Genomic DNA, 21571 nt, shown 5'->3' with positions numbered 1-21571 from the left:
GGGGCAGGATCAGTGCAGGAGTACCGGCCACTCTTGGGGTGGGCACAGGACCGCCTCAGTACAGCGTGGGACAGGATCAGTACAGGAGTACCGGCCACTCCCTGGGTGGGCACCGGACAGTCTCAGTACAGCGTGGGGCAGGATCAGTGCAGGAGTACCTGCCACTCTTGGGGTGGGCACAGGACAGTCTCCGTACAGCGTAGGACAGGATCAGTGCAGGAGTACCTGCTACTCTTTGGGTGGGCACAGGACAGTCTCCGTACAGCGTGGGACAGGATCAGTGCAGGAGTACCTGCTACTCTTGGGGTGGGCACAGGACAGTCTCCGTACAGCGTGGGACAGGATCAGTGCAGGAGTACCTGCCACTCTTGGGGTGGGCACAGGACAGTCTCCGTACAGCGTAGGATAGGATCAGTGCAGGAGTACCGGCCACTCTTTAGGTGGGCACCGGACAGTCTCAGTACAACGTGGGGCAGGATCAGTGCAGGAGTACCTGCCACTTTTGGGGTGGGCACAGGACAGTCTCCGTACAGCGTGGGACAGGATCAGTGCAGGAGTACCGGCCACTCTTTGGGTGGGCACAGGACAGTATCAGTACAGCGTGGGGCAGGATCAGTGCAGGAGTACCTGCCACTCTTGGGGTGGGCACCGGACAGTCTCAGTACAGCGTGGGACAGGATCAGTGCAGGAGTACCTGCCACTCCCTGGGTGGGCACCGGACAGTCTCAGTACAGCGTAGGACAGGATCAGTGCAGGAGTACCTGCCACTCTTTGGGTGGGCACAGGACAGTCTCCGTACAGCGTGGGACAGGATCAGTGCAGGAGTACCTGCCACTCTTGGGGTGGGCACAGGACAGTCTCCGTACAGCGTAGGACAGGATCAGTGCAGGAGTACCGGCCACTCTTTGAGTGGGCACCGGACAGTCTCAGTACAGCGTGGGGCAGGATCAGTGCAGGAGTACCGGCCACTCTTGGGGTGGGCACAGGACAGTCTCCGTACAGCGTGGGTCAGGATCAGTGCAGGAGTACCGGCCACTCTTTGGGTGGGCACCGGACAGTCTCAGTACAGCGTGGGACAGGATCAGTGCAGGAGTACCTGCCACTCCTTGGGTGGGCACCGGACAGTCTCAGTACAGCGTAGGACAGGATCAGTGCAGGAGTACCTGCCACTCTTTGGGTGGGCACCGGACAGTCTCAGTACAGCGTGGGGCAGGATCAGTGCAGGAGTACCCGCCACTCTTGGGGTGGGCACAGGACAGTCTCAGTACAGCGTGGGACAGGATCAGTACAGGAGTACCGGCCACTCCATGGGTGGGCACCGGACAGTCTCAGTACAGCGTAGGACAGGATCAGTGCAGGAGTACTTGCCACTCTTTGGGTGGGCACAGGACAGTCTCCGTACAGCGTGGGACAGGATCAGTGCAGGAGTACCTGCCACTCTTGGGGTGAGCACAGGACAGTCTCCGTACAGCGTAGGACAGGATCAGTGCAGGAGTACCGGCCACTCTTTGGGTGGGCACCGGACAGTCTCAGTACAGCGTGGGGCAGGATCAGTGCAGGAGTACCGGCCACTCTTGGGGTGGGCACAGGACAGTCTCCGTACAGCGTGGGGCAGGATCATTGCAGGAGTACCGGCCACTCCTGGGGTAGACACAGGACAGTCTCAGTACAGCGTGGGACAGGATCAGTGCAGGAGTACCTGCCACTCCCTGGGTGGGCACCGGACAATCTCAGTACAGCGTAGGACAGGATCAGTGCAGGAGTACCTGCCACTCTTTGGGTGGCACAGGACAGTCTCCGTACAGCGTAGGACAGGATCAGTGCAGGAGTACCTGCTACTCTTTGGGTGGGCACAGGACAGTCTCCGTACAGCGTGGGACAGGATCAGTGCAGGAGTACCGGCCACTCTTTGGGTGGGCACCGGACAGTCTCAGTACAGCGTGGGGCAGGATCAGTGCAGGAGTACCTGCCACTCCTTGGGTGGGCACAGGACAGTCTCCGTACAGCGTAGGACAGGATCAGTGCAGGAGTACCTGCTACTCTTTGGGTGGGCACAGGACAGTCTCAGTACAGCGTGGGACAGGATCAGTGCAGGAGTACCTGCCACTCTTTGGGTGGGCACAGGACAGTCTCCGTACAGCGTGGGGCAGGATCAGTGCAGGAGTACCGGCCACTCCTGGGGTAGACACAGGACAGTCTCAGTACAGCGTGGGACAGGATCAGTGCAGGAGTACTTGCCACTCTTGGGGTGGGCACAGGACAGTCTCAGTACAGCGTGGGACAGGATCAGTGCAGGAGTACTTGCCACTCTTGGGGTGGGCACAGGACAGTCTCAGTACAGCGTGGGACAGGATCAGGGCAAGAGTACCGGCCACTCCCGGGGTAGACACAGGACAGTCTCCGTACAGCGTGGGGCAGGATCTGGGGCCCGATCACGGAGGGGGGGCGGCGGGGAGGGGGGCCGAAGCAGAGTCGGCTGCGGGTCACACTGAGTGCAACCCGAGCACGCACCCTGACACCCACGCACCCTGCCAGCCACCGACTTTATGACTAAGGCACAGAAGAAAAATCCCCTCCGCTGCATCAATTCTGGAAATGGACAGGAGGAGGCGGTTTCCTGCTCACGGGTCAGCCACACAACACGTCCTTGCCTCGGACGCGCCTTAGTGCACGGCTCCAAGCACTAGAAAGGAGGGCTGCTGCGCCGCTGCAGAGCTCACCAGAGCAAGTCTGCATTTCATTCTGAGATCCCCTGCTGCACCTCGTCCTGTCCGGGGAGTCGCGCGGCAGGGGGGGGGGGCGCCGGGGAGTCGCGCGGCAGGGGGGGGCGCGCCGGGGAGTCGCGCGGCAGGGGGGGGGCGCGCCGGGGAGTCGCGCGGCAGGGGGGGGGCGCGCCGGGGAGTCGCGCGGCAGGGGGGGGGCGCGCCGGGGAGTCGCGCGGCAGGGGGGGGGCGCGCCGGGGAGTCGCGCGGCAGGGGGGGGGCGCGCCGGGGAGTCGCGCGGCAGGGGGGGGGGCGCGCCGGGGAGTCGCGCGGCAGGGGGGGGGCGCGCCGGGGAGTCGCGCGGCAGGGGGGGGGCGCGCCGGGGAGTCGCGCGGCAGGGGGGGGGGCGCGCCGGGGAGTCGCGCGGCAGGGGGGGGGCGCGCCGGGGAGTCGCGCGGCAGGGGGGGGGGCGCGCCGGGGAGTCGCGCGGCAGGGGGGGGGGCGCCGGGGAGTCGCGCGGCAGGGGGGGGGGCGCCGGGGAGTCGCGCGGCAGGGGGGGCCGGAGTCGCAGGGGGGGGCGCCGGGGAGTCGCGCGGCAGGGGGGGGGGCGCCGGGGAGTCGCGCGGCAGGGGGGGGGGCGCCGGGGAGTCGCGCGGCAGGGGGGGGGGCGCCGGGGAGTCGCGCGGCAGGGGGGGGGCGCCGGGGAGTCGCGCGGCAGGGGGGGGGGCGCCGGGGAGTCGCGCGGCAGGGGGGGGGGCGCCGGGGAGTCGCGCGGCAGGGGGGGGGCGCCGGGGAGTCGCGCGGCAGGGGGGGGGCGCCGGGGAGTCGCGCGGCAGGGGGGGGGCGCCGGGGAGTCGCGCGGCAGGGGGGGGGCGCCGGGGAGTCGCGCGGCAGGGGGGGGGCGCCGGGGAGTCGCGCGGCAGGGGGGGGGGCGCCGGGGAGTCGCGCGGCAGGGGGGTGGGCGCCGGGGAGTCGCGCGGCAGGGGGGTGGGCGCCGGGGAGTCGCGCGGCAGGGGGGGGGGCGCCGGGGAGTCGCGCGGCAGGGGGGGGGCGCCGGGGAGTCGCGCGGCAGGGGGGGGGGCGCCGGGGAGTCGCGCGGCAGGGGGGGGGGCGCCGGGGAGTCGCGCGGCAGGGGGGGGGGCGCCGGGGAGTCGCGCGGCAGGGGGGGGGGCGCCGGGGAGTCGCGCGGCAGGGGGGGGGGCGCCGGGGAGTCGCGCGGCAGGGGGGGGGGCGCCGGGGAGTCGCGCGGCAGGGGGGGGGGCGCCGGGGAGTCGCGCGGCAGGGGGGGGGGCGCCGGGGAGTCGCGCGGCAGGGGGGGGGGCGCCGGGGAGTCGCGCGGCAGGGGGGGGGGCGCCGGGGAGTCGCGCGGCAGGGGGGGGGGCGCCGGGGAGTCGCGCGGCAGGGGGGGGGGCGCCGGGGAGTCGCGCGGCAGGGGGGGGGGCGCCGGGGAGTCGCGCGGCAGGGGGGGGGGCGCCGGGGAGTCGCGCGGCAGGGGGGGGGGCGCCGGGGAGTCGCGCGGCAGGGGGGGGGCGCCGGGGAGTCGCGCGGCAGGGGGGGGGCGCCGGGGAGTCGCGCGGCAGGGGGGGGGCGCCGGGGAGTCGCGCGGCAGGGGGGGGGGCGCCGGGGAGTCGCGCGGCAGGGGGGGGGCGCCGGGGAGTCGCGCGGCAGGGGGGGGGGCGCCGGGGAGTCGCGCGGCAGGGGGGGGGCGCCGGGGAGTCGCGCGGCAGGGGGGGGGCGCCGGGGAGTCGCGCGGCAGGGGGGGGGGCGCCGGGGAGTCGCGCGGCAGGGGGGGGGGCGCCGGGGAGTCGCGCGGCAGGGGGGGGCGCCGGGGAGTCGCGCGGCAGGGGGGGGCGCCGGGGAGTCGCGCGGCAGGGGGGGGCGCCGGGGAGTCGCGCGGCAGGGGGGGGCGCCGGGGAGTCGCGCGGCAGGGGGGGGCGCCGGGGAGTCGCGCGGCAGGGGGGGGCGCCGGGGAGTCGCGCGGCAGGGGGGGGCGCCGGGGAGTCGCGCGGCAGGGGGGGGGCGCCGGGGAGTCGCGCGGCAGGGGGGGGCGCCGGGGGAGTCGCGCGGCGGGGGGGGCGCCGGGGAGTCGCGCGGCAGGGGGGGGCGCCGGGGAGTCGCGCGGCGGGGGGGGCGCCGGGGAGTCGCGCGGCGGGGGGGGCGCCGGGGAGTCGCGCGGCGGGGGGGGCGCCGGGGAGTCGCGCGGCGGGGGGGGCGCCGGGGAGTCGCGCGGCGGGGGGGGCGCCGGGGAGTCGCGCGGCAGGGGGGGGCGCCGGGGAGTCGCGCGGCAGGGGGGGGCGCCGGGGAGTCGCGCGGCAGGGGGGGGCGCCGGGGAGTCGCGCGGCAGGGGGGGGCGCCGGGGAGTCGCGCGGCAGGGGGGGGCGCCGGGGAGTCGCGCGGCAGGGGGGGGGCGCCGGGGAGTCGCGCGGCAGGGGGGGGCGCCGGGGAGTCGCGCGGCAGGGGGGGGCGCCGGGGAGTCGCGCGGCAGGGGGGGGGCGCCGGGGAGTCGCGCGGCAGGGGGGGGGCGCCGGGGAGTCGCGCGGCAGGGGGGGGCGCCGGGGAGTCGCGCGGCAGGGGGGGGCGCCGGGGAGTCGCGCGGCAGGGGGGGGCGCCGGGGAGTCGCGCGGCAGGGGGGGGGCGCCGGGGAGTCGCGCGGCAGGGGGGGAGTCGCGCGGCAGGGGGGGGCGCCGGGGAGTCGCGCGGCAGGGGGGGGCGCCGGGGAGTCGCGCGGCAGGGGGGGCGCCGGGGAGTCGCGCGGCAGGGGGGGCGCCGGGGAGTCGCGCGGCAGGGGGGGCGCCGGGGAGTCGCGCGGCAGGGGGGGCGCCGGGGAGTCGCGCGGCAGGGGGGGCGCCGGGGAGTCGCGCGGCAGGGGGGGCGCCGGGGAGTCGCGCGGCAGGGGGGGCGCCGGGGAGTCGCGCGGCAGGGGGGGCGCCGGGGAGTCGCGCGGCAGGGGGGGCGCCGGGGAGTCGCGCGGCAGGGGGGGGCGCCGGGGAGTCGCGCGGCAGGGGGGGCGCCGGGGAGTCGCGCGGCAGGGGGGGCGCCGGGGAGTCGCGCGGCAGGGGGGGCGCCGGGGAGTCGCGCGGCAGGGGGGGCGCCGGGGAGTCGCGCGGCAGGGGGGCGCCGGGGAGTCGCGCGGCAGGGGGGGCGCCGGGGAGTCGCGCGGCAGGGGGGGGCGCCGGGGAGTCGCGCGGCAGGGGGGGGCGCCGGGGAGTCGCGCGGCAGGGGGGGCGCCGGGGAGTCGCGCGGCAGGGGGGCGCCGGGGAGTCGCGCGGCAGGGGGGCGCCGGGGAGTCGCGCGGCAGGGGGGCGCCGGGGAGTCGCGCGGCAGGGGGGCGCCGGGGAGTCGCGCGGCAGGGGGGCGCCGGGGAGTCGCGCGGCAGGGGGGCGCCGGGGAGTCGCGCGGCAGGGGGGCGCCGGGGAGTCGCGCGGCAGGGGGGCGCCGGGGAGTCGCGCGGCAGGGGGGCGGCGGGTGATGCGCAGCAGAGGGTGCCGGGTGATGTGTAGACTGGGAGGGCAGGATATCGTGCAGTAGGGGATAACTGGATGAAGAGCAGCTGGTGACCACATGATGATGAGCAGAGAGCACAGGTCAGTACAGCAAGCGAGCAGCAATGATGCACATTAGGTGAAATCCAAAGGACATGGTTGAAGGGGGCAGCAGAGGACGCTGGGTTGATGCGCAGCAGAGGGGCCCGGGGTGATGCGCAGCAGGGGGGCCCGGGGTGATGCGCAGCAGGGGGGCCCGGGGTGATGCGCAGCAGGGGGGCCCGGGATGATGCGCAGCAGGGGGGCCCGGGGTGATGCGCAGCAGGGGAGCCCGGGGTGATGCGCAGCAGGGGAGCCCGGGGTGACGCGCAGCAGAGGGCGCCCGGGGAGACGCGCAGCAGAGGGCGCCGGGCAGACGGGGAGCAGAGGGCGCCGGGCAGACGCGCAGCAGGGGGGCGGCGGGGAGACGCGCAGCAGGGGGGCGGCGGGGAGACGCGCAGCAGGGGGGCGGCGGGGAGACGCGCAGCAGGGGGCGGCGGGGAGACGCGCAGCAGGGGGCGGCGGGGAGACGCGCAGCAGGGGGCGGCAGGGAGACCCGCAGCAGGGGGCGGCGGGGAGACGCGCAGCAGGGGGCGGCGGGGAGACGCGCAGCAGGGGGCGGCGGGGAGACGCGCAGCAGGGGGCGGCGGGGAGACGCGCAGCAGAGGAGCGGCGGGGTGACGCGCAGCAGAGGAGCCCGGGGTGATGCGCAGCAGGGGAGCCCGGGGTGATGCGCAGCAGGGGAGCCCGGGGTGATGCGCAGCAGGGGAGCCCGGGGTGATGCGCAGCAGGGGAGCCCGGGGTGATGCGCAGCAGGGGAGCCCGGGGTGATGCGCAGCAGAGGAGCCCGGGGTGATGCGCAGCAGAGGGTCACCACAAGAACAAGTGGTGAGGAGCGGACCTTCTGAGCCATGCTCAAGAAGGATGGCCCCGGAAGCTACAATCATCCTCAGAACAAGGGGTCAAGGGTGAACTCCAGAGGGGTGCCCTCAGAAGCTACAAGCACCATCAGAACAACAAGTCCAGAGACGACCTCAGGATGGGTGACCTCAGTGGCTGCAATAGTCAGAACAAGGGATCAAGAGACTAAAAAGGGTGGCCTCGGAGGCTACAATCATTCTCGGAACAAGCATTGGCATAGCCAATAGGTCTCCCCTTTGGAACCTTATAAGTGTTTAGCCGTGCAACAGTTAATGTTGTTGAAGTAAGGATATTGTGCTGCATAACTAAATACTTATAGTGTCCCAAGGCGAGACCTATTGGCTATGACAATGCTTGTTTAATATGTGTTCAATAAAATCATGTGGAGTAACCGCTGCAAGATTCCATTTCAACTTTCCTAAAACGACCAGCTCCCACTCCTGGGGAAAAAGCAGAGGCGATACTTTAAAATAAAAGCTGAAACATACTTTGACAAAGATTCGCATCTCACGTCTACATTTCATTTCTTCGTCCGGTTTCAATTTATCTCAACTAACTGCCTGGAGAGTGGGACTCTTTACAGTAGCTTCAAACTTGTAAATTTCTGGGTCTACTGAGCTAGAGGAGACTAATTGGCTTTTAACGTGATTCCTGCTGTCTTTTGAAGACATTCTGAACTTCCTTAAAGTCAGAAAGACTAACAAGCTACTGAGTGAAATGTGTCTGCACTTGACACTTCCCATTGTATCACCATTGTCCTGACGAGCTTTCTCAACACAAGTAATCACGCCGTTTCAGGGAATTCAATATAAACAAACTATACTGTTTGGCACACAGTTTTAAACTTAAAAAAGCAGCATATCTGACTCATTACAAGGTATATCACATCAGTCGCATGTATAAAATAAAAAATGTAAAAACTTAAGAACCTTTCTGATAACACCGGTATAGTTAATGCATCCAGCAACGTAAGCTTGTATACTTCAACCAAGAGAAAGACGTGTTTATTATATACCTCGTGCCACAAACATCGGTTTAAAGATTTTTTTTTAAATACAAGCTTTGTATAGGATGGTGCGATCTAAAGCAAATTAGGAGATGTCTGGGCGTCTGAGATTACAGCAGACATTTACTGCATTGAAAGATCCAGAGCTAATCACAAAATTGCATCATGGTGCATTCTCGAAACATGTGCCCTTATTTTAAAAATGTTTTTATTTCAGTGCGCCTTTGAGATGCTACAAGTAATTCCTGCCTTGATCTACTAAGCTATGGCTAATGTGCATCTGAAATCTCTTAGCGTCATGGGGAAACTTTTTGAATAGGAGATAGCGCTTGTTTCAGTCGAAAGTATTGCATGCATGCGACATTTAGGCTTTATTCCGCAGCCAGTAAAGTACTGTTTTCCGATATTTAACGTTTACACTTGGCCAAAGAAAAGTCAACTCACCCAACAATGACCTTTGTCTTCCCCACTAGCCAGGTCAATACCTTCTCATGGGCTAATGACTCATAAATGTGTTATTCTGTGTGGTCACGCATACTGCATGCATTGCCACAATGTACTTTGGATAACTTAAGTCAGAGAAAATAACCTTGCAAGTAAGAGTAGTAATACACATTGTACATACCTAAGGGGCATCACATTCTGATATTTGTGGGGCCATAGTGCTCTGTTATTACTGCTCCGGGACTCAGCACAAATATGCAGGCATGTCCAAAGACATTGTTCCCAATAAAGATACGAAGGCTGCCGAGTAAACGGTACGTCCGTGGGCATTTCCGGCAGTTGCTGGGAATGCAAATCCCCGATTCACGAAATAAAAGGTGTACCACTCGCCTCTGGGGGTGTTGTTCATCTTCTATCCCTGCTGCAGGCTGCAGTTGGAGAACGACCTGTAGAGAGCCTCAAAGTCACTCAGGAAGGTCTGGAAGTTCCTCTCCAGTAATTTCACGTTGTGCTTTTGAGCTTCCCAGAAAAAATATGGCGTTGTGGGTAAATCAGGCAAGAAGACAACTTCCGATTTCTGTATGGACGGCCGGCTATTTAGGTACCTCCCTTGTTCTCGAATGCCCTTGTGGATTCTGCCCATGCCCGACCAGGAGTACCTCTTGGCGTATTCCTGCAAATTGTGATAGGGTTTCTGGTTAAGTCCCTCATTGTGGGTGCACCGTACACATTCGGGCAAATGGCAGTACGCGTAGACGTTCTGAAGCCTGTGACGTCAGCGCTCTGCATGATGGAATTCATAGTGATGTAAGTGCGTGGTTGCTCCAGCCCAATGTGATAACAGTACCACACAAAACACCAAAAGGCAAGCAACAGTAGAAAGTGCAATGGTGTCGCAATCGCGAAACAAGTGTATGCCCATGGCGATCAGGTCGCGAAGTCCGTCCAGTGACTTCCAGTGACAGTACAAGGCAAAGCGATTAGCCCTCAAGTTTCTCAAAGCCACCCACACCATGCAGGTTAGTACGGATGAGTAGCTAGATATTCGGAGCAGAAAAGCATGATTTTGCGCGTTGCTTTAAAAGGTCTTAGCATTGCATGAGGAACGGGCAAGTCTTTTGCGTTCACACTTAAACCCCTCCGAGTGCATCTGACCATAGTGATTTCCGTTGGCTGCTTCTCTTCACGTCTCAGCAGCGTGTCATCTGGGTGGTCCCGGCTGCTTCCCCTGGTTAGTCATTTCAAAGTGCAGCTGCGAAAGTTAATTGTGAGAGAGAGGGGGAGCAGGAGGTGAGCACGCGAGTGGTGCTCGCCAGCGCGCTGGGGAGAGCAGTCTGCTCTTTTTAGAAGCATATACTCGTGCTTGTGGCGTGCCCCTGCTCGCTCCCGCAAGTTGGATGCCGCCACAAGCACGACTATGTGTTTCCAAAAAGAGCAGAGCGACGGCTAAAGGTCCTCCTATGCAGTGAAAGCGTGCTGCGTAGGCGAGACCTAAAAGGAGTTAAAAGCCGACCTCAAGAAGTTTGGTCTCAGAGGCTGCAATCCTCATCAGAACCAGGAGTCAGGAGCCTGGCTTGAGAAGATGGACCTCAATGGCTCTAAACGCAATCACAATAAGTGGCTAAGAGCCAGCATCAATAATGATGATGTCAGTGCCTACAATCACCATCAGAATAAGGGTCCTGACCTCAACAGCTGTAAACACAACCACAAGAGGCTGAAGGAGCACAATAAATACGGTGACGCCTGCGGATGAATACACCATCAGAACAAGGGCCTAGGAGCTCTTGGCTCGTCTGCATGCACCTCAGCACTCATAGGCAGGAGTTTCTGCAGAGTTAATTGTGCACCTCTGCTTTGCTTTGTGGGGCGTGAATATCATGGCACTATTGAGAGTGTGCCTCAGCATGCATTTTCATATGTTCATATCTACCAACATACGCATGCTGGACAGTCCCTTCACCAAGTCTCTCATTAGGTTTTATCCTCAGCTTGTCACAATCCCTCTTTTCTCTAGTTGTGTGTTTGGATTATATCACTATGTTTAGACCACGTCAGCACCACCACACACACACTGCGCCCTCACACTACTTTAGGCCACACACACTGCACCCTCACATTACTTTAGGCCACACACACTGCACCCTCACACTACTTTAGGCCACACACACTGCACCCTCACATTACTTTAGTCCACACACACACTGCGCCCTCACACTACTTTAGGCCACACACACTGCGCACTCACACTACTTTAGGCCACACACACTGCGCCCTCACACTACTTTAGGCCACACACACTACGCCCTCACACTACTTTAGGCCACACACACTGCGCCCACACGCTACTTTAGGCCACACACACTGCGCCCACACACACTACTTTAGGCCACACACACTATACTTACACTACTTTAGGCCACACACACACTACTTTAGGCCACACACACACTACTTTAGGCCACACACACACTACTTTAGGCCACACACACACTACTTTAGGCCACACACACACTACTTTAGGCCACACACACACTACTTTAGGCCACACACACTACTTTAGGCCACGCACACTACTTTAGGCCACACACACTGCACCCTCACACTACTTTAGGCCATACACTCTGCACCCTCACACACTCTGCACCCTCAAACACAATTACACTCTACTGAATACAACATACACTCCACACAATACCACTCAGTGCCACATAATTATTTGCTACATAATTACACTGCGCTCAACGCAATATACACTCCAAATACCACTCAGTGCCACATAATTACACACCACATAATTACACTCTACTGAATGCAACACTCCACACAATAGCACTCAGACCCACATAATTATATGCTACATAATTACACTGCACTCAATGAAACATACACTCCAAATAATAACACTCAGTGCCACATAATTACACGCCATACAATTACACTCTACTGAATACAACATACACTCCTCATAATACTACACAGTGCCACATAATTACACTGGACTCAATGCAACATACACTCCAAATACCACTCAGTGCCACATAATTACACGCCACATAATTACACTCTACTGAATGCAACACACACTCCACACAGTACCACTCAGTGCCACATAATTATATGCTACATAATTACACTGCACTCAATGCAACATACACTCCAAACAATACCACTCAGTGCCACATAATTACACGCCACATAATTACACTGCACTCAATGCGACATACAGTCCAAATACCACTCAGTGCCACATAATTACACTGCACTCAATGAAACATACACTCCAAATACCACTCAGTGCCACATAGTTAAACGCCACATAATTACACTCCATCACATCACCACAGCATCACTCAGGGGCACCACAACATCACTATGCGCTACCACAGCATCACTGAACGCCACATCATCGCTCGTCGCCACCACCACATCCCTCAGTGCCACCACAGCATCAATCTGTGCAACCATTCAACAACAACTGGTTCAAATATGTTCTCTCAATGTTTCAAGCTTTATTACAAATGTCAAAAAAGATGTTAATATTTCACTTCTGTTCTTGGATTTTCGTCACAATAAAATACACTGAAAATAATCTTCACAAAAGTTATTTACAAAAGTTTAAGCTTATTGCAATTATAAATTACAAGAACTTTTATTTAAGTATTAATTATTTTAAAAAAGCAATTGTTATTTGTAATATCAATACATCTAAGTCACGTAAATACAACACATATTGCATTACAAATGCTATAGGTGTCACATTTGTGAAAGTTAAAAGTATTGGCATTGTAAATGGCAAGGCTATTAAATTCGTTATTTTCAAAACCAACACAAATAAAAAATGGGTCATTTACAATACCAATAGCTCAACCTTTCCTAATGCGAGACCTATTGCATTGCAAATGCTTGTATTATTGGTAGTTCTGATGTAATGTTCCGCTCCCATGGAATGCATGAGGGACTATTCGCATCTGTAAAGACCTCTGCAACCACACATGTAATTATACGTCTTATCCATACACTGTTCACACATACCACCGCTTTGTTTTGGGATGCAGCATATAGCGGTTACTGCTTTTGTCAGCGTTCGACTGCAAACTTCAATTCTATTTATTCTGGGAGAGAGTGGGGCCGACACGGCCAGAGCTGCTGACACCGGAGCTGGGGGAACCAGGTTAGTGTCTGGGCATCGGCTCAACTTCCTGTGATTCTGGGCAAAGCACTTCATCTCCCTGTACTTACAGTTCAGCACCTTGGTACCCTCAAAGGTGATATGCCGCGCATTATAGATCCTGGATTATTATTATCTATCCGTTACCAATGCATAGGTTTTAAAAATGTGATGTACCAAGAGTAAGAGGGTTCAATCCTGGTATTGGTGCACACGCATCAACCGTATATTTGGAACATCACATGTCCTCTCCTGGTCAAATGCATGGTTGGGTCCGCTTTGCGTAGGTGAGAACGAATAGTTTCTTACCTGTCGGTGTAGTTTTGCAGCTTGCAGATCTTTTTGGATTCACTATGCTGTGCATTATTCCGCGGTCTAGTGGTTGGGTCCGGAATCGTAGTCTTTTCTTTGTGTGTGTTTTTTTTTTGTAGTCCAGGTGGGCATCGCCGTCCCACCTTTCGGTGTACTTCCTGTGACGTCGGCACGCTTCTTGCGGCAGCTCCCACCTTGGGGTGCCATCTTCGGATTCTTTTTTCCGGCGTTGGGTCTGGATCGTTCCCGAAAGGGCTCCAGAGTTTTGGAGAAAGAAAACGCAGAAAAGAAGATTTTTGCACGAAAAGGATTGAGAAGACGACAAGAAACTACACCATCAAGCAGGACGACAAAGAAGAAGGAGAACTTCGAGAACTTCGACGTCCAACGGAGAATGCGCACACAGGGGGCCCCCTGAGTGCAAGAAATGGACAAGACACCTTTTAAATTCTGCCGTAATTGCCACCACAAATACGCGCAGAAGGACCAGCACCCGGTTTGTAACCTCCGCCTACCGGTCGACCACGAGAGCAAAGACTGCTACGCCTGCTCCGCCTTCACACTGAAGACTCTCCGGGTTAGAGAGCGACAAAGAAGTGCCAACTACAACATGCAAGGCAAGGGCCAACTACCGTCCCTTCGAGAACTGGGGCTCTTGACCGACAAGAAAGACAATGTCGCCTGTGAAGACGACGACTACACGGTCGTAGAGACGGATAAGAAGACTTCTAAAGAGGTAGGAGACTCAACGGCCCCTAAAGGCCCGACAGACACTCGAAGGTCTGAGCCAGACTCTTGAAAATCAGAGTCTAAATCCTCGAAGGGAGCACCGGCGCCGAAAAATTTGACGGCCGCAGCTGCATCCAAGGACAAACAGCCCAGCGGATCTTTCGACAAGGACTCCCAGGCGGCGAAGACCGGCGAAAAGCCAAGGTCGTCGAAGCACGTCCCCGAAAAGGAACGTTCGGCTCAGAGAGAGAAGGACCCGAAGGTCGCTTCAACGTCGACAAAAGACCCGAAGCCCGTCTCGACGTCGACGTATATGTCGAAGAGAACGGCTGAACATTTTGACGCTGAGAAGGCCACTGAGATGGATAACATCCTGCAGAGGAAAAAGGAGTTTGATGAGAAAATGAAGAAATTCTCAATTCCGTCGAAACCAAAGACGCTGGTCGTCGAAATAGATGAGTAGGAGGACTTCGACGGCGAAGGACCGTCGAAAAGCCCTGAGATTCTGGAAAATCCGGAGGAAGAAGCCTTCTACTTCGAGGAGGAGGGCGACGACGATCAGAGAACGATCCTCGGCTCGACATCCTTGGGAACACACGACCTGGAGTGGCAGGACCTCGACACAGAGAGCCCAGAAGAGGCCATGGACACGTACCCGTCGAGGCCTACGCCGCCAGATGACATTGGAGTGTACAATATGGTTATCAAGAACGGGGCAACAGCTTTTGGGGTCAAGCTCGAAGAGGAAAAACGAAAAGCAGACTTCCTCTTAGAAACACTGCTCCCCACGCATACAAATCCGTCACGCCCAGGACGAAGAAGAAGTACAAACACTACCGCCCTTCTAGCGTCCAGAGTGTGCAGATGTCACAGGAAGTACACCGAAAGGTGGGACGTCGACACCCACCTGGGCTACGAAAAACACACAAAGAAAAGACTACGATTCCGGACCAAACCACTAGACCGCGGAATAATGCACAGCATAGTGAATCCAGAAAGATTCACGCTGCAAAAGTACATTACACACAGCTCTGTTGCCACATGCCTGGCTTGCTCTCCTGCCAATACTACAAACAAACACCCTCTCTGTTGCCACATGCCTGATCTGCACCTCTGCCAGTGACATTACACACACCTCTGTTGCCACACGCCTGGCTTGCTCTCCTGCCAATATTACACACACACACACACACACACACACACACACACACACACACACCTGGCCTGCTCGCCTGCCTGTGACATTACACACACCTCTGTGGCCACACGCCTGACCTGCTCATCTGCCGGTTATTGCACACATCTATTTCCACACGCCTGGCCTGCTCATGACATAATTAACTAACTAACTAACACACACACACACACACACACACACACACACACACACACACACACACACACACGCCTAGTCTTCACATCTGCAGGTGACATTACACACAGCTCTGTTTCCATATTCCGGGCTTGCTCGTTTGCCAGTGACATTACACGCACCTCTGTTGCGTCATGCCTGTAATGCACATATATTGGTGACATTACAGATACCTTTGTGCCACACGTCTGGCGGCTCATCTGCCAGTGACATTACATACAAACCTTTATTGCCCCATGCCTGGCTCGTCCCTCTGCCAGTGACATTACACACGCCACTGTTGCCCCATGCCTGGTCTGCACATCTGCTGGTGACATTACACACACCTTTGTGCCACACGTCTGGCGGCTCATCTGCCAGTGACATTACATACAAACCTTTATTGTCCCATGCCTGGCTCGTCCCTCTGCCAGTGACATTACACACGCCACTGTTGCCCCATGCCTGGTCTGCACATCTGCTAGTGACATTACACACACCTTTGTGCCACATGTCTGGCGGCTCATCTGCCAGTGACATTACACACATCTGTTTCCACGATAACAAACAGTGGGCAAACGTCGAAGCATCTGCCCGACATGCAGCTCTGGCTGCTCACGCGGTTTATTGATTGCATTTGTCTCTGTTTGATACTCAAACACACTCATCAATAGTAATCTAGGGCAGCCAGGCAGACCACACTCCTGGCAGAAGTGGGGGCGTTACATAAGCAACACACAGCGAGTTCTACTAGCTTGACGTACGATGGAGGGTTGGGGTGCTTGCCAAAGTGATAGGCAGGAGCCTCAAGGTATCCGTGGAAGGGCACTGGGCACACAATCCTTTTGAGTGTGCTTCTTCCGCTGGACTAGAAGTTTCATGGCACGGCTCTTTGCGCTCCATGCCTTCACTGGACTAGAAGGTTCATGGCACAGCTCTTTGCGCCCCATGCCTTCACTGGACTAGAAGGTTCATGGGACAGCTTTCTTCTTGCCCCATGCCTTCACTGGTCTAGAAGGTTCATGGCACAGCTCTTTGCGCCCCATGCCTTCACTTGACAATAAGGTTCATGGCACAGCTCTCTTCGTGCACCATGCCTTCACTGGACTAGAAGGTTCATGGCACAGCTCTTTGCGCCCCATGCCTTCACTGGACTAGAAGGTTCATGGCACAGCTCTCTTTGCGCCCCATGGCTTCACTGGACTAGAAGGTTCATGGCACAGCTCTCTTTGCGCCCCATGCCTTCACTGGATGAGAAGGTTCATGGCACAGCTCTCTTCGCGCCCCATGCTTTCACTGGACTAGAAGGTTCATGGCACAGCTCTTTGCACCCCATGCCTTCACTGGACTAGAAGGTTCATGGCACAGCTCTCTTCGCGCCCCATGCTTTCACTGGACTAGAAGGTTCATGGCACAGCTCTTTGCACCCCATGCCTTCACTGGACTAGAAGGTTCATGGCACAGCTCTCTTTGCGCCCCATGGCTTCACTGGACTAGAAGGTTCATGGCACAGCTCTTTGCGCCCCATGCCTTCACTGGACTAGAAGGTTCATGGCACAGCTCTCTTCGCGCCCCATGCCTTCACTGGTCTAGAAGGTTCATGGCACAGCTCTCTTCGCGCCCCATGCCTTCACTAGTCTACAAGGTTCATGGCACAGCTCTCTTTGCGCCCCATGCCTTCACTGGACTAGAAGGTTCATGGCACAGCTCTCTTTGCGCCCCATGCCTTCACTGGACTAGAAGGTTCATGGCACAGCTCTCTTCGCCCCATGGCTTCACTGGACTAGAAGGTTCATGGCACAGCTCTCTTCACGCCCCATGCCTTCACTGGACTAGAAGGTTCATGGCACAGCTCTCTTTGCGCTCCATGCCTTCACTGGACTAGAAGGTTCATGGCACAGCTCTTTGCGCCCCATGCCTTCACTGGACTAGAAGGTTCATGGCACAGCTCTTTGCACCCCATGCCTTCACTGGACTAGAAGGTTCATGGCACAGCTCTCTTCACGCCCCATGCCTTCACTGGACTAGAAGGTTCATGGCACAGCTCTCTTCACGCCCCATGCCTTCACTGGACTAGAAGGTTCATGGCACAGCTCTCTTTGCGCCCCATGGCTTCACTGGTCTAGAAGGTTCATGGCACAGCTCTCTTTGCGCCCCATGGCTTCACTGGACTAGAAGGTTCATGGCACAGCTCTCTTCGCCCCATGCCTTCACTGGACTAGAAGGTTCATGGCACAGCTCTCTTCGCCCCATGCCTTCACTGGACTAGAAGGTTCATGGCACAGCTCTCTTCGCGCCCCATGCCTTCACTAGTCTACAAGGTTCATGGCACAGCTCTTTGCACCCCATGCCTTCACTGGACTAGAAGGTTCATGGCACAGCTCTCTTTGCGCCCCATGGCTTCACTGGACTAGAAGTTTCATGACACAGCTCTTTGCGCCCCATGCCTTCACTGGACTAGAAGGTTCATGGCACAGCTCTCTTCGCGCCCCATGGCTTCACTGGACTAGACGGTTCATGGCACAGCTCTCTTTGCGCCCCATGCCTTCACTGGACTAGAAGGTTCGTGGCACAGCTCTCTTCGCGCCCCATGCCTTCACTAGTCTACAAGGTTCATGGCACAGCTCTCTTTGCACCCCATGGCTTCACTGGACTACAAGGTTCATGGCACAGCTCTTTGCACCCCATGCCTTCACTGGACTAGAAGGTTCATGGCACAGCTCTCTTCGCGCCATGCCTTCACTAGTCTACAAGGTTCATGGCACAGCTCTCTTTGCGCCCCATGCCTTCACTGGACTAGAAGGTTCATGGCACAGCTCTCTTCGCGCCCCATGCCTTCACTGGACTAGAAGGTTCATGGCACAGCTCTCTTTGCACCCCATGGCTTCACTAGACTAGAAGGTTCATGGCACAGCTCTCTTCGCGCCCCATGCCTTCACTAGTCTACAAGGTTCATGGCACAGCTCTCTTTGCACCCCATGGCTTCACTGGACTAGAAGGTTCATGGCACAGCTCTCTTCGTGCCCCATTCCTGCGCTTGAACATTTTCAGCACTCCGTCCATCATCTCCTTGTGTTTGCCACAGCTCTCTGCTTGCCCCTTTCCAATATTGTGAGAGGAGTAGAATAATTATGCCAAAAGCAGAATCTGATGTTGGGCCCGAGTGTTCGGTATCTCACAAATATTCATGGGCTTGGGCTGAATGGGCCCCTTGAAAGGTTGAGGGGGCCCCTGAGCCTCAGGGGCTGCAGGCTCCTGCATTAGGCCCCTAAGCACTGCGCCCTTCGTGCCCCCTGCTTCCAGTGGAGGCGCTGGACACACTCGCTGTGCGCCCTCCCTGCTGGACCTGCAGGCGCCGGACAGGCGTCCATGCGGCGCACGCAGGCGCAGGACAGGCGTCCACGCTGCGCACGGAATAATAATAATAAATAATAATCCACATTTGTAAAGCGCACAATCACCCACAAGGGTCTCTAGGCATTGGGGGCCGTCGAGAAGATTAAGCAAGCTATTGCCCAGAGTCACATGGTGCTGGGCTAATCTGCCGCCGGTGCCGGGGAACGAACCGTGGTCCCCAGATTCCAGAGGCAGTCGCCCTAGCCGCGGCGCCACACCTCTTCACGGAAGCTGCGCTCATGCGGGTGCGCACATTCAGAGCCTCAAAGGCGCACGGCGAGCACGGACACTGGGTGGACACACCTTGGCGTTTGATTGAGGTGCTGGCTGGGTGGTTGGAGACAGGCTTTCAGCGCTGCACTGCTCGCTGAAGAGGCCATCTCTAGCCAGCCTGTGCCCACTCAAACCTAGGCTTCTCGCATAACGCTGTCTACCATGGGCGCACGTTTTTGGAAGTGGACGGTGCCATGGACGGAATAGAAGACGACGTTATCTCACGGAGGCTGGACATAAGTCAGGTTGCAGGGTCTGACAGGGACAGAACATAGGCCCGGGCATCAATTTAAAATGCCCCCCATTACCGAGCCAAGTAGCTAAAAGAAAACGGTCCATATTGCAAACACAAACCGGATGGTTTAAAGTTAAGACAGGCTGCATAGGTGTTTTGCAAAGTATGCGAGAGTGCACTTTTGCAAGGTATGCGAGAGTGCACTTTTGCAAGGTATGCGAGAGTGCACTTTTGCAAGGTATGCGAGAGTGCACTTTTGCAAGGTATGCGAGAGTGCACTTTTGCAAGGTATGCGAGAGTGCACTTTTGCAAGGTATGAGAGAGTGCACTTTTGCAAGGTATGCGAGAGTGCACTTTTGCAAGGTATGCGAGAGTGCACTTTTGCAAAGTATGCGAGAGTGCACTTTTGCAAGGTATGCGAGAGTGCACTTTTGCAAAGTATGAGAGAGTGCACTTTTGCAAAGTATGAGAGAGTGCACTTTTGCAAGGTATGCGAGAGTGCACTTTTGCAAGGTATGCGAAGGTGCACTTTTGCAAAGTATGCGAGTGCACTTTTGTAAAGTATGCGAGAGTGCACTTTTGCAAAGTATGCGAGAGTGCACGGTTCTGCTTGTTGCAGGGACGGTTTGTGGTAGTATCAGGGATATAAACAAAAAACTTGGACCACCGGAGAAACAAACAGCCAAAAACCGGCCCTCGCGCTGCCCTGTGAGAACAGCCCACTGGGCACTTGCAGACTGCCCTAGTGCCGGGTTCGACCCTGCCTGGCTGTGACTCATCATCTATTCATTGATGCATTACATGTACATAGGTCTTCCGCCGCAGCACTCAAGCGATAGAATAGAAGGAAGACAGAGAAAAGGGGGGGATTGGGGGGCAGGGCGGGCTCGGTTGGTACAGAGATCCTCGGTGTGGCACAGGCAGCAGCGAAGCTCAAACCCTGGCACAAGTCTCTGCCCTTGTGAGGGCGGGCGAACAACCTGTGGGACTGGGAAAGGGTTTTTGCTGTGCATAATTTTTAGTTACAAGCAAAGACCGTGGCGCTACCATCGCGAAGCTGCCTTTATGCCTCCATTTGTGAGAAGGAGAGACCCGGTGGCGCATGTGCAACGCAGTGTGCCACCCTTCCCATGACGCGCTTCGGCGCTGTGCAATAGGATATGAAGCGCTATTCACATTAAATTCAAATTCGCATCCTGCCCTGGGGCAGGGTGAGCTTCGTCTGTAGGCAGATTAATACTCTGAGCCGACAACCTCCACAGAGGTTTAACAATGTGCAGAAAAGGAAATGTAGCTTAAGGGCACAATCCGGACAAAAAGTGAGGTCACAGAGAGGCGTGAAAATCATTGACAGAACGTCCCAAGCGGGGTGGTACCTTTACAGTATCCCCTTCTCTGCTACCCTGCCCGCACTCCCCATCGCATGGGCAGACAGGCGAGAAGGGCCCTTTAAAGGAAGCTGCCCAGTCCTCTCTCTGCTGCCCGCACTCACCATCACATGGACAGACAGGCGAGAAGGGCCCTTTAAAGGAAGCTGCCCAGTCCTCTCTCTGCTGCCCGCACTCACCATCGCATGGGCAGGCAGGCGAGAAGGGCCCTTTAAAGGAAGCTGCCCAGTCCTCTCTCTGCTGCCCGCACTCACCATCGCATGGGCAGACAGGCGAGAAGGGCCCTTTAAAGGAAGCTGCCCAGTCCTCTCTCTGCTGCCGCACTAACCATCGCATAGGCAGACAGGCGAAAAGGGCCCTTTAAAGGAAGCTGCCCAGTCCTCTCTCTGCTGCCCTACCCTCACTCACCATCGCATGGGCAGACAAGCGAGAACGGACCTTTATAGGAAGATGCCACATATTCTTTCTGCTGCCCTGCCCGCACTCACCATCGCATGCGCAGACAAGCGAGAAGGGCCCTTTAAAGGAAGCTGCCTAGTCCTCTCTCTGCTACCCGCACTCACCATCGCATGGGCAGACAGGTGAGAAGGGCCCTTTAAATGAAGCTGCCCAGTCCTCTCTCTGCTGCCCTGCCCGCACTCACCATCGCATGCGCAGACAGGCGAGAAGGGCCCTTTAAAGGAAGCTGCCCAGTCCTCTCTCTGCTGCCCGCACTCACCATCGCATGGGCAGACAGGCGAGAAGTGCCTTTAACCCCTTCTCTGCGGGGATAATTCCCCCCGCTGTGCTGGGGGCGGATGGGCGCGCACAGCGCCCCGGTGCTGATGATGAGCTCAGCTCGTCATCAGCCAAAGTGTTCGTGTGCTGATGACGAGCTGAGCTTGTCACGGCCACGCCCGTTTCCATAGAACGCTCAGCACAGCAGGAGAATTATCCCCGCGCGTGAGTGTTCTAACGGCCTTGACGAGCTGAGCTCGTCATCAGCACACGAGCACCGTGGCTGATGACGAGCTGAGCTCATCATCAGCATGGGAGTGGTTAAAGGTAGCTGCCCAGTCCTCTCTCTGCTGCCCGCACACACCATCACATGGGCAGAGAGGCGAGAACGGACCTTTAAAGGAA

The 21571-nt window shown here is 58.5% G+C and overlaps 1 protein-coding gene and 1 pseudogene across 3 annotated transcripts in view; both read right to left on the bottom strand.

Annotated features, from left to right (window-relative positions):
* The window catches only part of LOC144752350 (aspartate beta-hydroxylase domain-containing protein 2-like), a 33592-nt pseudogene extending 23983 nt beyond the window's left edge, over nt 1–9609 (bottom strand).
* RAPGEF1 (Rap guanine nucleotide exchange factor 1) overlaps nt 1–21571 on the bottom strand; it is a 669494-nt gene that overhangs the window by 467971 nt on the left and 179952 nt on the right. The window lies entirely within an intron of this gene.

Source organism: Lissotriton helveticus, chromosome 5_1, assembly GCF_964261635.1.
Source record: "Lissotriton helveticus chromosome 5_1, aLisHel1.1, whole genome shotgun sequence".
In the NCBI taxonomy this organism is placed as follows: Eukaryota; Metazoa; Chordata; class Amphibia; order Caudata; family Salamandridae; genus Lissotriton; species Lissotriton helveticus.
Note: the sequence above shows the minus strand (reverse complement) of the source record. Positions and strands in the feature narration are given on the sequence as shown.